We start from the raw sequence: 18,510 nt of genomic DNA on the forward strand, positions 1-18,510 counted from the left end.
TTCTTACCATATCATGTATAGTTCTTTTTCCTTTTTTTTTTTTTTTTGGTCTTTTCGTACAGGTACGGTACACCAAAACAAGGGCTCTAATAGAGGAGGATAAGAATGAGATAACCTAGTTGTTAATAATGAATGGCGGCGTTTCAATTTGATGTTCACTGCTTTCTGGTGCCCTCATGTGAATGAGACCACTTTTGTGAATAATCTGTGCCTCTAGTGAGGACCGAGGAGGGAAGCCTGTGTGTATTGTTAGATGTCTATGCATTTGGAAGTTATCATACAAATTAATGCAAACACTAGCTTATAACCCTGCGGAATGCTATTTTATCTTTAAAAAATATTTTATTTTATTAATTTATTAATATCTTTTTGATATATATTTCAAAAATAATTAAAATAATAAAAAATATATTTTGTGCATAGTTTGGAGTATAAATAGTTTTATTTTTTTTAATTTAAAATTTTTTATGAACCTCTTGCTATCTAACTTCTCTTAAAATTCTTCCTATGAACCTCTTGCTGTCTAGCTTCTCTTAGTATTTATTTTATTTTATTTTATTTTATTTTATTTTCACTATCACGAGATGAAGTTCAAGAGATTCTCAGAGAATTTTGGAGCCCCACCATCTACCCCTCTCTCTTCCCCTTCTCTTTTCTCTTTCTTTTTTTTTTTATTAATTAATGGCCAAAAAGATTCACCTTGTCCTCGTGTTCATGAATAAGAGAACAGGGGGAGTGAAACAGAGCACCACCATATAAAACCCCAATGTGTCGGCTCTTTTTCCCATTACCTTCTTCTCTCGTCTCTCTTTCTCTCTCTCTCTCAACTCTATTCCTCCTTTCCGAGCTCGCTCCACTTTTTTCTCCCCAGTTCTTCCCTTCACTTCTCCATCGCAGTAGAGGAGACTTAGAAGCGGCGAAGAACAAAGGAACCATGTGCGGCGGCGCCATCATCATCGACCTCCTCCCTCCTCAGAACCAACATCACCAAGTATTCGCCGCCGCCAACCTCTGGCCCGGTCCCGGCACCAATCCAACCCAAAAACGTGACACCTTTATCCGATTTTTCCTTCCTTTTCTTTCTTTTGACATTTTTCAGAGGAATCGAGGACTGATGATGGGCTTTTGGAATGGTTCAGAGCCGAAGAAGAGGAAAAGGAAGAGCCTTTACCGCGGGATTCGCCGACGGCTGTGGGGGAAGTGGGCGGTGGAGATCTGTGATCCGGAGAAGGGGGTATATGTCTGGCTGGGGACCTTCAGCACCACCGAGGCCTCCTCTCAGCCTCTACCCCCATTCCCCTATATCTCTCCCATCTTTCATTAGAGTTCTTTTGTCATGTGTTTGCTTTGTGCCGGGTAATGCCATCCACGAAGAGAAGAGATCGTTTCTTGTACGTTTGAGCTCAAGTCGGTCGCAATGGAAATGACGGTGCAGCTATTCTGTGAGCTCCCCCTCCGACCACCATCATCTCCTCCTCCTCCTCTATCGGAGTTACTTCCTTGCTCTGCAAAAGATCGTCCGCCACATGCCTTCTTCCTCGCAGATCTTCGCAGTTAGGCGCTTGTCATGCGGCCTCGAGAGGTCACCCTTTTCCCCTCTGCCAGGAGGAGGAGAGGCAGGAGCTCTCGTGGGAGTCCCACGACTGTTGGATCTAGGCCCATTGCTCGAGGGGCTGTCTCGATCGGTCCCTGGACCTATTGGCTCAGATGGAGGCTTCCGGGATGCGCCCCAACATAGGAGTTTTTTATCTAAATAATATTATTTTTTTATAAAATTAATATATTTTTAATTTATTTAAAAAATAATATAAAATTATAAAATGTCATTTTAAATGATATTATTTTGAAAAAAAAATAATATTTGAAATGATATTTTTAAAAGCACCATTTGAAATGATTCAGATTCTTCTCTTCATTTTTCGTCCGTTCATCGCTTAACCTCATTCTTTCTTCGCCCGTTCATCGTCGATTCTCGCTCCGACTGCTCCGATCGATCTTCGACGAGCTCATCATACCGATAAGCTCCTCTTCTTTCTTCTCTCCCTCTTTCTCCTCTTCTCTCCCTCTGCCAGCGACGGTCGCCCCCCCAGCCCCCCGACCCCCGATCGGCGGCAGCCCCACCCACCCTTTGGCCTGGCGGCGGCCTCCCTGACGGTGGCTGCCCCCCCTTTTGGCTCGACGGCAGCCTCGCCCCTCCTTGGCCAGGCAGTGGCTGCTCTCCTGATCCTCGGCCCGCGGCAGCCCCGCCCCCCTTTGGCCCGGCGACGGCCCTCCTGACGCCAGTCGCCCCCCTTTGGCCCGGCGGCAGTCCTGCCCCCCCTTAGTTCCAATTGATGATGACGAAGATGTCTAAGAAATGTTGACATTTCTTTTGAAATACTAACAATGTCGATTTTTAAAATTATATATTGAAAAGAAAGATATATCGAGCTTTAGGTACTATAATCGGTTTTTAACCTAAGAGGGCAATACTTCTGGGCCTTTCTCGTCTTTCGTAACTCCTATGGTGCAAATCGATAGTGTTGAGATCATGTTTGCAGAACAATATTTTACTACTGTTGGTCCTAGTTGTCCAATTATTCAAAATTTTATGGTGACTTTTTCTGTGATGTCTTCTGCTACGATGACTTCTCCTATGATAAAAGTAGTAGTAAGTGCAGGATACGACACTCATATAGAGGACTCATATAGGGGACGATGACTGGATAGGCGGTGGAATAAATTCTGATAATCTAGGTTTTGAGTCAGATGACAGTGAGGATGAAGACTATTGGATGGATGATGACAGTAGCAGTGATGATGATGATAATGAATATGAAGATGGTGATGAAGATGTTCAGTCTGATATTAATGTGGGAGAACTTCAATCTCGTTTGCACGGACCTTCATAATTTTTTAACAACATAAATTTAGATGATGGTGGTTGTGTTAGCGCTGGTCGAAGATTGAACTCTGACTATCAGTGGAAGAAATTAAAGGCTTCGAAAATATATTTTCAATACTATTTTATGTATTTTTGTGGGATTGTATTTTCAATATTGTTTTATATCCAGAGATGAACTGTATTTGTGTGTTTAAGTTGTATTATGTGACAATATTGTGCTACCAGATATTTACTAATAATGAATTAGTGACATCATCATTTTCATGCATTGAAAATTATATTTCTCATGAAATGAATGGCTATCATATTTCTAATGCTCTAATACACTTGGGATATATATCATTATTTTAGGTATTTTAGGTTCATTAGCATATTATGGCTTACGATCCATGGTATCTAGGCCTTCGAGATAGGAGTATTCTTATATTGCAGGAGCACCATCGGTCACAGATTATTTTAGATGATGGTGTAAGCATTCCAATCTTACTCTTACTATTTATATTTTTTATAAAAAAAATCTTGTTAAAGTCATATACGTTATCTAATACTACTTTTACTACTTATATATGTAGCAGGACTTGTCTCATTAGATGTGGATGCTGCTGCTTTTGAGTATCCATTTGGTGGCGTACAGCATGATGAGGCTGATCCATTAGGATGCAGATATGTAACCAGTAGTACTGATTTTACATGATAAATGACTGTATGTTTTCATATAATAACATAGTGGCTTTATTTTGGATAGATGAAAGACTCGATTGACTGGTGCTAGCAATCTGATGCTGCACACAGTTATATATTATAGGGATTAGTTAGATCAGCAGCGTGATGATCAGATATTATGGGTGTCTTACACACTAGATATATTGACCGCATTGTTCGAGATATACCAATCAGATCAGCATATATGGAGGACACACGCACCTCTCATTTGCTTCGACATCGTAGAGATTTATTGTCCGGAGCGCGTGATGCGACAGTTTGGCATGCACCAAGATGTTCTCCCATCATGTGACACTCGAGACGCTCTCCACTATTTGGATCGATGAGGGCGACATCATCATGATTGGATTCGAGAGCATCGGGAGTATATTGATGCACGGGAGCGACGAGAGGATTTGATTGTTGCTGGTCCACCCATGCTTCCCATGATGGATTATTATGATCCATATCTGCAGTAGTATACGAGCATCACTAGACAATCATGAGATGAGATTCCATGCTTTGGGTGGTATGATGGATATTGTGGTAAGTATATTTTACTTTTATCTCATTTTGTTATGTTGTTATTAATATACTTATGAGTAATATTTATTTGTTTATAGTTTCAAAGGATCACATCGCTATATCATACGGCAATGAGTGGATTCCATTCGATCATTGTTGGATGTAAGGATCGAGCACTTACCGATATTATGGACGGCCTTATTGATACTATGTGAGTTGTCTCAGATGACTTCAGACTGTGCCATTGGCAGCCAGAGATGAGACGCGTTTACAAGAGACGGACACGTAGGAGGCTCCAGTATCTTGATATATATACAGCTCTCGATAGTTGTGATATTTGTATATGCTAAAATAATTTTGTAATCATTAATGTTATAATTTATACTATATTAGTTGTATAAAAAAATTAATTATTAAAATTGTTCAACATTTAACCATTCAACATGATTTAACCATTCAATATCATTCTTTCATACCAAGAAGATATATTCATACCATAAATCAAAAACTGCTATAAAAAAATACAGTACTACACCATCACACCACACAACATATATATACCACACAATATATACAATCAAAAACTACTACATCATCGCACCACAGAAGACATAAAATCTGATAATTTAATCCTTCGAATCAACTTGAACAGCAGGGCGATAGCGACGAGCAGATGAAGATGGACGAGCAAATGAGGATGGCCTAGAGGAGGATGGCTGACTGGATTGATCACTTGAAAGATTTGAAATAAGAATATTCATCTGTTGACCGATTTGGGCAACATTCTATAAAACTATAGCCAATCCAGTAGAGAGAATATTTTATCTTTCTATTCCACCTGATTCTCTCTGTATCGCACTCTGGAGCACTCTAAGAGTGCAGATAATCTCGTCTAGCTAATGTTGTATATCTGTATGAGACGAACATCTCTCTAATTCTTTGATATACCAGACTAAATTACGAATATCCTATCTTATATCTTGTACTGCTGAAATAAGATTGTCCAATTTTTGCACTGTTGAAATAAGATTATCCAATTTTTGCTCGAACGAAGAAGAACTATGTATCCCGCTAGGATCCATACGTGCAGTGCTCTTTTCTGAAGACGATGACTGAAGAATAGATACAACCTCCCAAATGATTGCACTGACTATATCTGAAGTCATCCTCATTTGCTCAACAGGTTTCATACCCTTCATAGACCTAAAAGGTCCTGCTTCACTCTTCCTCCTGGAAGAAGGTCCTGTTTCACTCCTAAATTTTTCTTCCTCAGCTGAAATATTTTCGTCCATATATTCTCTCTTTCCATCCTTTTTAGTCCACTCACCATCAATTTTAAACCAATACATTCTGTGCAGGGCTCCTTCATTGATTTTGCTACTTCTATCTAATTTTGTTGATTGTTCACTCTGAATTCTTACTTCATAATGTTTAAAGACATGGATTAACATCATGGCATAAGACAGAGATGTCTGTATCCTACCCACCACTTCTTGCATAACCTTGATTATCATTCTTGGAAGGCTGAGTGGGATACATTTGACTACATGATGTATAATTGCTAAATCCCTCTCTGTTACAGTATCAAATCTTCCAGCTTGAGATGGTATAATCCAGCAAATAATTATATGGAATAGTCTCATTTCAATATTTAAGTATCTTCCATGAATTTTTTGAAATTGACCATGATCCTCTACCCCAATAATAGTTTCTACTTTTGTAGTTCTATCTCTTCTACTGTCCCGCAGCTTACCTATGATTGAAAATTTTAAAATTTCTCATAGTATTTTATCATCCAAATAATTTTTTTTTCTTAATTGAAGATGATACGGTATGTTCTTCAAATGAAATATTTTCATAAAATTCTCTAACTAACTTCATAAATATTGGGACTTCAGCAGTGCAGATAAATGTCCATCCCATGGCTCTAATTAAGTTTGTAATCTCAAATCCCTTCGAATCTAAAAAGTTCATATCAATAATACGACTGGAGAGAATATTTTTATCACTTACTGGAGTTCTCGGAGGAGGTGATCTTAAAGGAGGAGTTCTCAGAGGAGGTGATCTTGAAGGAGGAGGTGATGGTGCTTCGCTTGCTTCTCTTCTCCTTCTCCTTCTGCTTTCTTCTCTCCTTCTGTTTTCTTCACTTCTGCTTGTTCTTTGGCACTAGGGAAGATGCATTTTCGGAGCCATTGGCCGAGAAGGAGATGGAAGGAGGTTTTTAGCTTGAGAAGGAGATTTTTTATTTGGATTTAAGACGTGAGTAGAGATAGTTGTGAAGATGAGAGCTAGGAATTCTGAGAAGAATGGAAGGAAAAGAAGATGAAAGAGTGGATATTTCGAACTAATTTGATGATTTGAAAATATATAAAAGCGGTGGAAGAAGCCGCCTAAAATAGGATCGGATGTAATTGTCTAAAATCAGAAAACAACCGAGATGTAGGCGCCTACATCCTAGATGTAGGCGCCTACATCCTGGCTCACTCCTGTTGGGTCACGGGTGGGTCATGAGAACTTTAGGTCAGATCATGGGAACTTTAGGTCAGGTCATGACATCCGAGTGCCAAGCAAGTCACGGGTACCTGCAATATGCAAGCGTAAGTGCACATCAGAACGGTACTAGTTGGACATTAGTGACATCCTTAGAGATGAGCGACCGTCGATTTAATTAGGTCACAGGCATCCGCTCACATCAGTGCATATCCATGATGATGATTGGACATCCTGGAGATCATCTCTCTCTCCCTATAGTAGGTCGGCGACTCTATCTGATCACATCTGATCATCGAACCACAACCTCCGATCGAATCCTACCGAAGGATGAGAGCTGGAAGGATCCGATCGGATCCGACCAGAGGATGATCGGATCCGATCGAAGGATGAGAGTGGGAGGATCCGGATCTGACTGGAGGATGAGAGCTGGGAGGATTCGATCGGAGGATGATCGGATCCAATCGGAGGATGAGAGCTGGGAGGATCTGGATCCGACTGGAAGATAAGAGCTGGGAGGATCCAATTGGAGGACAACCGGATCTGATCAGAGGATGAGAGCTGGGAGGATCCGGATCCGACCGGAGGATGAGAGCTGGGAGGATCCGACCGGAGGATGAGAGTTGGGAGGATCTGGATCCGACTGGAGGATGGAGTTGGGATGATCCAACCAAAGGACTACTGGATCCGACCGAAGGATACCGGAGGATAAGAGCTGGGAGGATCCGATCAGAGGATGACCGAAGGATGAGAGCTGGGAGGATCCGGATCTGACCGAAGGATGAGAGCTACGAGGATCCGATCGAAGGATGACCAGATCCAATCGAAGGATGAGAGCTAGGAGGATCTGGATCCGACCAGAGGATGAGAGCTGGGAGGACCCGACTGAAGGACGACCAGATTCGATCGGAGGATGAGAGGTGGGAGGATCCTCATAAAGTCGCCGTGTAGTAGGGCAGCTTTATTAGTCGCCCTTTGATACGGCGACTTCTAGAGTCATCCTTCCACACCACAATTTTTCTGACTGATTCAGCACTCCCACATGGCGTGATGGCGGATTAGATGGCGCCTAAAGTCGTCCTATCACAGGGCGACTTTCTTTCGAATAGCATATTCGTAAATACTTTTTGAAGAACATTATTTTCGTAAATTATTTTAAAATTAACAGTAAATTAGTAAAAAATTCGATTTGGGCCGGTATAGGTCGGTACGGCATCAGTACGGGGTGGTCCAGATTGGTTTTCTGTTTTTTTTTTGTTATTGGATGGATTTTTTTGAATGTAGGAGAGGTGTAACCAAGAAAACATCATTTGTTATGGCATCTTTGAAAACACCATTTTAAATGGCATTTCAAAACACCATTTGAAATGATGCTTTTGAAAACGCCATTTGAGATGGTACTTTCAAAAGCGCCATTACAAATGACAAATTTTTTTTTTGATCTTTTGATTCCACAGGGGACGGAGGGAGGAGATGACGTGGAGTGAAGAAACACCATTTCAAATGACATTTTCTATCAAAAAAAATATCATTTGAAATGATATTTTATAATTTTGCATCATTTCTGTAAATAAATTAAAAAATATATTAATTTTATAATAATTTTTTTTAATATTATTTAGATAAAAAACTCTTCAATAGTGCATCCCAGTGCTATCTCGTCTATGCACTTGGGAGCATCGACCAGACATTGGAGGCCGACGTCGTTTTCTGGGAGATGTAGTGGGCAGGTCTCCGGCTGGGCCTCAGGGACTACAACGCCCTGCTACGGGGCATTCCTGAGGAAGGGGCAGCTGCGGCTCGCCAACTGTGCACCACGACGTCTCTTTCCTTCCGCCATCCGATGTTGGGTGCAAAACCAATACCATCATTTTTTTTTTTTTTGAGTCCTTCCTGAGTTCGTGCCATGAGCACGCTCTTCCTATGCCCAAGAGATACACGTGGCGGACGGTGCTTCGGAAGAAATACACATGTGGCACATGGAGGCTGATGTCTCCATTTCAATATATATATTATAGATTTCAAAGACCCAGGAGAGAATTCTTACTTTCGTGGAAACCAGAGAAAATTCTTTCTTGGGGCTGGGTGGGGATTCCTGTTCAACATTTAGATGAATAGAACTCTAGAATCAAAAAAGTGGTTCTAAACATGTATGTGTGTGTGTCTATATATATATATATATATATATATATATTATAAAAAAATAAAATGTGAAAAATCTTATTATCTTATCAAATATCTGATGTATAGAATAATTTTTTAGTGTTTGTAAGGAAAAAATAGTACTTCCAAAATCTTAGGGTGAAGGCAATGACAACGACAAGGTTGAGGCTGCCAAGGATAATGTGCGACAGCAGGCCACACACTAAGGTTAGCCCTCCTGAGCTCTTTTCTCGGACATATAAACAAGCAAGCAACAGTCTAGCTACATAGCTAAGCATGCATCTTTATGCCTCTGTCTAGTAGCTCTATTGTACTGAACACAAGCGACATCCTCAAGTGTCCGTAAGTAATCTGACCTTTCGATCAACCACAATGCTTATGCACACCGATGTGCCATAATATAGACTTTCTAAGAATGCTCAGCATCTCTGTGCCAACTTTAAGGCTCTATCCTTTAAGCCAAGTATTGCTCATCGAAGATGTCTTGATTCTCAATGTACTTCCATATCATGACATCACCACTTACTATTGATCTGCAAACCATCAAGCTATCTTTTAGAAATGCACAGACCAACTCTACATGGCATGACCATGCAACACCACCGCTATGCATGAGGCTTAAGCAAACCTATCTCTAATGCCGCCAAGCTAAACTACCAAGCCGGCATATTTGGCAACTTCTTGAAGCTACAATTGATCGTACACATCTGAGCCCTTTCGGATTCCGTTATCCAAGCTCCCCAATAAGCTCTTGTGCCATGATCTCAGTCTTGCATTCTCGATATGTCTTTCCATTAATGGCCATACTGCTAGACAATGTTCACAACTTGCTTGCACAATCACTGAGCATTACCAAGATCCTAAAGGTTCATGGCCAAGATCCTAAAGGTTCATGGCCATACCGCCCAACATCCTATGCACGGACTGCTCGTATATTATGCACTACCATGATTTTAGCATCCGAGTCTGTCCATCAAGTAATCTATTCGATCGATTGATCTTTGCATCAAGTTGTCCTCTCCTCGACACGATCCTCTTAGCCATCTTTGATCCTTGGCCTACACATATCCCGATCGATATTCCACAAGCCTCGCTTGTACTCTATGACCAATCAGCTCCCATGGATCCTTACAAGACATCACCTCGCAATGCTTATGAGACTTGTAGGTTTGGGTAGGCCACACCCTTTCCTGACTAGTCCTCTATTGTCTTTCCGCTCTATCATAAAGATAAAAAATATATAGAGTAGTCCGAATAATTTCTTGAGGATAAGATCTTTGGAATATCCCCTCCCCATATAATGTGGTCAGCTCGTCTAACCAGTATTGCCCAGAATGCCTCCACATGAGACCATCCAGATGTGACACCACCTTTGCCCTACCATTGTGCCATGACGAGCCCGTGTCCTATAGGCCTGGGGGCATCGAGAAAGCAGCCAAAGCTCCGCACCCATCCTCAAACCAAGAGGAATCTTTGAGTATTCATATATATCTTGGCGGTCCACCGCCATGCCAAATATCAAACGTTTTGAGTCCCCCAATATTATGCCATGGCTATGCTGCTCCTTAGCTAACCATTGCGCCCCTCAATACCTCAACAAGACATCTACCTAAACTCCACCCCAAGCATTCCAAAGTATTGAGGACTATTATAAATTTGGCCCATGCCAAACCCTCCGCGACACAATGCCATGCCTAAGCTGGCACCCCCTACAATATGCCTACAGCTAAGCCCATGACAATTCTCTCCCACTCAAGCTGTCGATGCCCTCATCGATGTTCAAACCATTACTTGAATATTGGTCGCCACAACCAAATATCAACTATAACCACTGCAATCATTATCACACCTCTGATCCGAGATCGCAAGTCAGAAGACATGACAACTGCCGCATACTTATGAAGAACTTTCTCCATAAGCAAGCAAAGCATCACGATATCAATGCATCACAGTGGAACAAAATTTAAATAATTATTATTTAACTTTAATTCAAATAATTAAATCAAATGTCTTATATCCAATAAAGTTTCACTAAAAATAAAATAATAGATCTAAGTTCAATAAAGTTGACAATGCTAAATCTCGCCTCTAAAAGCTCTGTTCCAACATTATTACCCATGCTCGTAATTAATTATTTGAATCTAAAAAAAATAAAAAAAAAAGATAATGAGCTAGACAGTCCAATAAGTAAGAAATATCCCAACTAGATATTTCAGATATTATATAATATTCATGAACAATGCTGTGAATAAACATAAATATACATTTTATGCCAATTCAATACAAATCCAATCTTTTCAAATATTTATATACAATATAATCATAAATCCGATTCGAATCAAAACACTCATAACTCAACAGCCTCGATTATGATCAATGTTTAACCCTCATTGGTGGAGTCCACTGAATACCAGTGTACAACTCCCACCGGCAGGATTTACTAAATACCAACGCACAACCTCCACTGATAAGATCCACTAAATACCAGCGCACAATCCTCACTGACAGGATCTATTGAGTACCAACGTATAATTTCTATTGACGGAGCCCACTAAAACATAGTTAGGCTAAGAGCATAAATTCGATCTGTATCAAAATACTTTTGTATTATAACATATCATAATTTTTACTGAACATATACATAATCAATAAACCATAGTATTTCAGAATCACTTTTTATTCAAAACATAATTTCATAAATCATGCATAATTTCAAAGAATAACTATTTACTTTGAAAATAAATATGAAATATCTCAAGAAGATGATTCATTACTTACTTTTCACAGATCATGGAACAAACAGATCGATTAATCTTTAGAAAATTCTTCAGTGCCTATTATTCAAAATTATATTCTTACATTAATTTTAATTTAAAATTAAATCTAAACAAATCCTAAATCAAAATTTTACTTAAGATCGAACACTTCATTAAATTCGATTAAAATCATCAAAAAGAAGCTTTTTACTACGCTAATCTTAGAAAGATAACTTTGAGAGAGAAAAATCCATCAAGAGAGAGAAATAATCTAGAGAAAGAAAATTCAATATTTAGAGAGAGAAAGTAAGAGTTTAGACTGAAGCGAGAGAGAGAAGAGAGAGAAACTCTCTCTCATTTTTTTAGTTATTTATTTATTTATTTATTTTCTTCACTGGAGAGGGAACCCGCGTCCCTCTCTCCTTCTTTTTCTTTAACAGAATAGGGGAGCTCTTGCTCCCCCTTATTCCTGAGCTTGGAGGACCCTCTCTCCCAGCCGAACCACTCAGACTAATGGGGCAGTCCCCGACGACACCAAGCGATCGGGTCCGGTGACCGGCGACAGCAACCAACAGTCGAAAAATCAAAAAACAAAGAAAAAAAATAGGGCATCCAAAAAATAGTGATTTTTAAATAATTTTTTAATAAAAAATTTACAAAGATTCAAGATTAAAACCCCTAAAAGATTGAGGGAATAAGAGAGAAGAGATTTACCTAATTTTTGAAGAGATTTGATCTAATTTTCGACAGCTAAAATGAGATTATTCCATCGATGAACAGGGCAAAATTAGGGAAGAGAACCAGCGAGTTAAATGATGATATTTGGAGATTTTTCAGTGAGAAAAACCAAAGGGATTAGGGCCTTTAAATAGGGTTTCAATGGGGAGGATTTTGAGTTTGATTTAAACTCTATTTCTTAGTAATTTTAGGACTTTGAATCAGAGAAGGAATGGAACTCTTCCAGGGTTCTTCTCGTGTTTTCCTTCTTTCTCTTTTTTTTTTAGTCTTTTTACTGCTTGAATATTTGGGTGATTAAGGGTTAAGGTATTACATTCTCCTCTCCTAAAAAAAAATTTATTCTCAAAATTTTTCTTGCTTAAGTATTCAGAATTCAGGATTGCTTTTATCTCAAATCATAATCAATTCTCAAATTTTAAAATTCAATCTTTCATCATAATATCCTTCAATCAATTTACTATTCTATCGACTTAGAAACAATTCAGACTACTAAACTTCTGCTATGTACTCTGATTCAATCCACTAGTGCACTTGTGTCAATTTAAGTTTCTAAATTATATTATGATCAGTATAAGTCATTATCCCAATGTCCCTAGTGTCTATCCACCTATACTTGTGTCTGATTCTATGTATCATAATTTATCCATTTATACTTTGATACCACTATTAATTGTTACGACCCCAAACCGAAATCGTGAGTCAGAAGTTATGGCAACTGCCATATACTTATAAAGAATTCTCTCCATAAGCATGTAAGACATCACGATATCTAATAATTATTATTAAATTTTAATTCAAATAATTAAATCAAATATCTTATATCTAATAAAGTTCTACTAAAAATAAAATAATAGATATAATTTCAATAAAGTTAACAATACTAAATCTTGTGTCTAAAATCTCTGTCCCAATATTATTACCTATGCTCATAATTAATTATCTGAATTTGAAAAAAATAAAAATAAAGTATTGAGCTAGACAGCCCAGTAAGTAATAAATATCTCAACTAGATATTTCGGATATTATATAATATTCATAAACAATACTGTGAATAAACATAAAAATATATTTCATACTAATTCAATGCAAATCTAATCTTTTCAAATATTTATATACAATATAATCATAAATTCGATTTGAATCAAAACACTCATAACTCAACAGTCTCAACTATGACCAACGTTTAACCCTCACTGATGGGGTCCACTGAATACAGTGCACAATCCTCACTGGTAGAATCCACTAAATACCAGCACACAACCTCTACTGACAGGGTCCACTAAATACCAGCGCACAACTTTCACTGACAGGATCCACTGAATACCAACGTATAATCTCCATTAGCAGAGCCCACTAAAACATAGTTAGGCTGAGAGCATAAATCCGATCTATATTAAAATGCTTTTGTATTATAACATATCATAATTTTCACTGAACATATGCATAATCAATAAACCATAGTATTTCAGAATCACTTTTCATTCAAAACATAATTTTATAAATTATGCATAATTTTAAAGAATAATTATTTACTTTCAAAATAAATATGAAATATCTCGAGAAGATGATTCATTACTTACCTTTTACAGATCACTGAACGAACAGATTGATTAACCTTTAGAAGATTCTTCAGTGTCTATTATTCAAAATTATATTCTTGCATTAATTCTAATTCAAAATTAAATCTAAACAAATCCTAAATCAAAACCTCACTTAGGATGGACACTTCATTAAACTCAATCAAAATCATCAAAAGAAAGAAGCCTTTCACTATGCTAATCTTAGAAAGATAACTTTGAGAGGGAGAAATCCATCAAGAAAGAGAAATAATCTAGAGAGAGAAATTTTAGAGAGAGAAAGTAGAGAGAGAAAGTCCAATATTTTAGAAAAAAAGCAAGGGTTCAGACTGAAGGGAGAGAGAGAAGAGAGAGAAACTCTCTCTCATATTTTTTTAGTTATTTATTTTTCTTTTTTTTTTCTTTTTCTTTTTTTTTCCCTTTTTTTTCTTCATGGGAGAGGGAACCCCCATCCCTCTCTCCTTTTTCTTTAATGGAATAGGGGATCTCTTGCTTCCCCTTGTTCTTGACCTTGGAGGACCCTCCCCCCTAGCTGACCACCACTCAGACCGGTGGGGCAATCCCCGACGATGTCGAGCGGTTGGATCCGGTGACTGACGACGGCAACCAACAGTCGGAAAATCAAAAAACAAAGGGATATGGAAAATAGTGATTTTCAAATGATTTTTCAATAGAAAATTTTATAAAAATTCAAGATTAAAACCTCTAAAAGATTGAGAGAATCAGAGAGAAGAGATTTACCTAATTTTTGAAGAGATTTGATCCAATTTTCGATGGCTAAAATGAGATTATTCCACAGATGAATAGGACGAAATCAGGGAAGAGAACCAGCGAGTTAAATGGTGATTTTTGGAGATTTTTAGTGGGAAAAACAAGAGAGATTAGGGCCTTTAAATAGGGTTTCAATAGGGAGGATTTTGAGTTTGATTTAAACTCTATTTCCTAATGATTTTAGAACTTTGAATCGGAGAAAGAATAGAACTCTTCTAGGGTTCTCGTGTTTTCCTTCTTTCTCTTTTTTTTTTTTTTGATCTTTTTACTGCTTGGATATTTGGGTGATTAAGGGTCAGGGTATTACAATCATGGTTCCTCAAGTCAGAGACTCATGGCCTTGGTGTCCTTAATCCTTTCTCCACCATCTAGAATCCATCATCCACATCATACTGGCTCTTCTACAGGACCCAAACTTGCTCCAAAACATAAGATCAGCCTCTACTTCTATCATCCACTAGTGATCTTCTGACCCATTCTACAGTATGGCGCTCCTCGGATTCTTCTAAGGTTTAACTCCTGATTGCTCTAATCCGAGAGTGGCCACTGTATCCTCTAAGCTTACTATGATCCTCTGACCACCAACTTCAACTGAAAACTTTGTGGCACTCCTTAGACTCTTCCTAGGCTTTACTTTCGATTGCCTCAATCTGAGAGCGGCCATCGTTTCTACCAAAGCATCTTTCCTAAATTCATTGTCAATAACACAAAATAGCGTTCCTTGGACTGTATCTAAGGCTTAACTCTTGCCCATCTGGATTTAGGAGTGACCCTCCCCATGAGTCCTCTTTGACAACTTGCCTCCAAACATCTGGCCTTACTACGTACCCGCTTTATGGCCTTATGGTAATTTTGACCTTTTCTGCTCAGCACCATACCTTCGGACCCTACCATACCGCATCAATGCCAAATACTAACAAGTCTCCTCCATATCTCTGCATCATCTCATACCAATGTAGACCCATAGATGCTACCAAACAGGATCCTGATATTCGATCAAGGCCACTTCCTACTTTGCTCGAGTGTCTTGACACTCAGTTTTCTCTTTGAGCTCTAATTATCTACCTTTACACAACCATTTGTTTATGCTGTTTCCTATGATCCTCAGTCTGTCTTGATTACTTCTATGTCATTAACCCGAGTAGTACCAACATAGGACTACCCCACTAGCCTACCTCACTCCTGACTCCAGTGCCTTGACACCCTCTTGCATCTAACATTTGAGCCTTATAGTGTCTCACAGCATGACCGCACAACAAGTAACTCAATTGATAGATCCAATCTGCCTCACGACCATCCTGACCAACATTGTACGGCCCTTGTGCTTCACCTCCTGCGATCTAACATCACATGCTTGTGCCGCAAGCACCCTTAGCCAAATAATTGCCTCTAGTATCTGGACTTTTTAATGCCTTCACCCTAAGAGCAGTTTCATTAAATTTGGTTTTTGCTTCTACCAATCAAGTGCTCTAGCTCCACAATCACCTCCACAAAAGATGGCTTTTTCTAATGTCCCTACATCTTTGTGCAACTAAGTCCCTCGACTCTTCAAGACTTCACCTTAGCTTGCATTGTAAGATTTGGATGCTACATCTTTCTCTACACTATAGACACACCCTAGTACCTTAGTCCATTTGCCTAGCTCCATCTCTTTGAAGATTCTAGCCCCTTGAGATACTCTGCCTTACAACTTTGCATGCCGTCCAAGTGCTTCAATATTTGTGAGTACTCTACATCCTGAAATCCTTTCTTTAGTCATGAACTAGTAGACTTTCACATTTCCAGGCTCCCGTCACTCGTACCGTCGATGAGCAACCTTCATCATTCAACACTAAGCACATTACCTTGCGACATGCTTCCCCACTCTGAGTTGTTGAGACCCACAATAGACTCATACATCTAGCTCCTTTGAAACTGGACTTCAATATCCCTAGATCTCTTCACTGCTTTGGATACCCCAATATTTGCAGCCAAATGCATACAACTTGATATCGCATGTATCAAAAGCCAACACCAAGCACAACTCAACCATCGACTTAGCCAACTTTTGCTTTGATACCAACTATCATGGGTGAATATTTTTGTTACCCAAACACTTATGCAGTGCCTCAACATGCCACACACCAAGGCAGCTCTCCTAAGTCCTTCCCTCAAACATGTAAACAAGCAAGTAGTAGTCCAGCTACATAGCCAAGCATGCACCTCTATTCTCCTGTCTAGTAATTATATTGTACTAAACATATGCGACATACTCAAGTACCTGCAAGCAACCTGACCTTTTGGGTCAATCGCAATGCTCATGTGCACCTCTGTGCCATAATGTAGACTCTTCCTAAGAGTGCTCCATAACTCAACATCTCTATGCCAACTTTAAGGCTCTACCCCTTAAGCCAAATATTGTTTACCCAAGATGTCTCGATTCTCAGCATACTTCTATGCCATGATATAACTACTTACCACTGATCCGCAAGCTACCAAGCTGCCTTTCAGGAATGCACAGACCAACTCTATGCAGTACAACCATGCAACACTACTGCTATGTATGAGGCTTAGGCAAATACATTTCTAATACTGTCTAGCTAAACTATCAAGTTGGCATACTCTACATCTCCTCGAAACTACAATCAATCATACACATCCAAGCCTTGTAGGGTTTCATTATCCAAGCTCTCCCACAAACTCTTGTGCCATGATCTTGGTCTTGCATCTTTGACATGCCTTTCTATCAATGACCATACTGCTCAATAATATTCATGGCCTACTCACATATCACTTGTGCTACCATGGTCCTGAAGGTTCATGGGCATACCATCCAACATCCTATGCCCATGGTCTACTCGCATATTATGCACTGTCATGATATTAGCATCCAACTCTACCCATCAAGTAAATCTATTCGATCAGCTGATCCTTGCATCAAGTTGTTCTCTCCTCGACATGATTCTCTTAGCCGTCCTTGATCCTTGGCCCACACATACCTCGACTGATATTCCATAAGCTCTGCTTGTACTCCACGACTGATTGGCTTTCGTGAATCCTCATAAGACATCATCCCGCAATGCTCATAAGACTTGTCTATTTGGGTAGGCCACACTCTTGCCGGACTAGTCCTCTATCATCTCTTTACTCCACTATAGAGATCAAGAATATGTAGAGTAGTTCAGATAATTCCTCGAGGATAAGACCTCTCGAATATCCTCTCCTTGCATAATGTGATCAACTTGTCCAGCCAACATTGCCCTGAACACCTCCACACGAGGCCATCTGGACATGGCATCACCTTTGCCCTATAATTGTGCTATGACGAGCTCATGTCCCATGGGCCCGGGGGAGTCGAAAATATGGCCAAATCTCTACACCCCTCCTTAAACCAAGAGAAATCCTCGAGTATCTACACATATCTTGGCGGTCCACTGCCATGCCAAATATCAAGCATCCTAAGCCCCTCAATATCATGTCATGTCTATGCCACTTCTTGACTAACCATTAATCTCCTTGATACCCTATCAAGGCATCCGTCTAAACTTTACCTCGAGCATTCCAAAGTATCAAGGAGCATTGCAAAATTTAGTCCATGCCAAACCATTCGCAGCGCCATGCCACGCCCAAGCTGGCACCACCTGCAACATGCCTGTAGCTAAGCCTGTGACAGATGGACCCTATGTTGATGATTCATCACCAAGCCCTATGTGCCAGATGCAGCCCCCATTGATCAGTTGTTCGAGAAAGGAAATTTACTTTTATGGGAAAATAATTACTACCAATAGTTCGATTACTTTGAAATTCATAATGTTGCATGCTCAATTTTTCTATGATTCTTTTCTACCAAGTATTTGTGAATAATTCCTAGCTTCAATTTCACTAAATTAAAATTTAAATGATTTTGGTGGAAGATCCACCATTG

At 39.3% G+C, this 18,510-nt stretch overlaps 1 long non-coding RNA gene across 1 annotated transcript; it reads left to right on the forward strand.

Annotated features, from left to right (window-relative positions):
• Positions 1-739: 739 nt before the first annotated feature.
• On the forward strand, positions 740-4,395 carry LOC140856881 (uncharacterized). The gene is made up of 3 exons (XR_012140461.1): positions 740-1,046; positions 1,140-4,132; positions 4,210-4,395. It is a non-coding gene; the product is annotated as an uncharacterized lncRNA (long non-coding RNA).
• Positions 4,396-18,510: the final 14,115 nt, after the last annotated feature.

This window comes from Elaeis guineensis, chromosome 4 (genome assembly GCF_000442705.2).
Source record: "Elaeis guineensis isolate ETL-2024a chromosome 4, EG11, whole genome shotgun sequence".
Classification (NCBI taxonomy): domain Eukaryota; kingdom Viridiplantae; phylum Streptophyta; class Magnoliopsida; order Arecales; family Arecaceae; genus Elaeis; species Elaeis guineensis.